Below are 1,486 nucleotides of genomic sequence, written 5' to 3' on the forward strand. Positions count from 1 at the left end.
TCTAGTAAGTAACCACAATGTTTATGTTATTGGTGGATCAGCTGACTCCCTGACCCGCGACACCATCAGCTGATCAGTGTTTATGTTTGGCTCTGATCGCTTGGCCAATATTTATCTATATCTTGGACGCTTGGCTATCTTATCTTATGGTCTAATCACCTGGTTATCTTATGGTCTAATCACCTGGTTATCTTATGGTCTGATCACCTCGTTATCTTATGGTCTGATCACCTGGTTATCTTATGGTCTGATCACCTGGTTATCTTATGGTCTGATCACCTGGTTATCTTATGGTCTAATCACCTGGTTATCTTATGGTCTGATCACCTGGTTATCTTATGGTCTGATCACCTCGTTATCTTATGGTCTAATCACCTGGTTATCTTATGGTCTGATCACCTGGTTATCTTATGGTCTGATCACCTGGTTATCTTATGGTCTGATCACCTGGTTATCTTATGGTCTGATCACCTGGTTATCTTATGGTCTGATCACCTGGTTATCTTATGGTCTAATCACCTGGTTATCTTATGGTCTGATCACCTGGTTGTGTTATCGTTTGATCAGCTGACCAATGTTTATGTTTGGGTTTGATCAGCTGATTGCTTACGTTACCATACCAGAATTTGGGGTAAAATTTGAGAGAGAGAGAGAGAGAGAGAGAGAGAGAGAGAGAGAGAGAGAGAGATAACGAAATAGGAATATAGATGGATGGATGGAAGGATGGATGGATGGAAGGAGAGATAACCCACGAGGAATAGAAATAGTCATCAGTACTGAACACCAAAAACGACAAAAAAAATCCAATTCAGTTTTAAATGCGTTTTTGTTTTATTGGTAAACATCACTACCACAGATGTTGCTAATTTACTATTGACAAATCGTGAGGGTTTAGCTTTCAACCCGCTGCTGTCAGTGTTGGTGTGTGGTAAATGTACTCCCTGTGTCCGTGTGTAAGTTTGTCGGGGGTTTCAATATAATTTTCTCTGAGTTTCAATGTGTGGTTATGTTTGTCTATCTTTCTTTTTCCATTTTTCTTTCTTTTCTGTAATTTTCTCTCTTTCGCTCATCTTAATCTCCTGGGCCAATAGCCCAGTTTGTTGGGTTTCGCCTTAGTAGCCTGTCCATCAGATATTGCCTTCGTCCGCCTGTGTGTAGTTGGGTTCCCATGGTGGTCACCTCTTCCGCCTACACCGCCGTTAGGGTCTTGTTGGAGCTCTGTCAGCATGTCTGCCTGATGCGGGGCTCCACCGCCAGATTTTTCGTTCAGGGTTTACTCCCGTAGCCTTATACCTACCACGGTTAATCCGCAAGGCAGCGGGGCGGTGGTTGGTAGGCGCCAGGACGTGTCCACATGCCAGTGGGCCTATGCACCGTCCCTCTGGGGCCCACTGCTACTCCGAGATCCCCTGCTGATCTAGCCTGGGCCCACGAGGCACCCAGTTACCGTGTGTTGCCACGAGGAGGAACAGCAGGAGTCTTGATG

The sequence above is a fragment of the Homarus americanus genome, unplaced genomic scaffold (genome assembly GCF_018991925.1).
Source record: "Homarus americanus isolate GMGI-L3 unplaced genomic scaffold, GMGI_Hamer_2.0 scaffold18459, whole genome shotgun sequence".
Lineage (NCBI taxonomy): Eukaryota > Metazoa > Arthropoda > Malacostraca > Decapoda > Nephropidae > Homarus > Homarus americanus.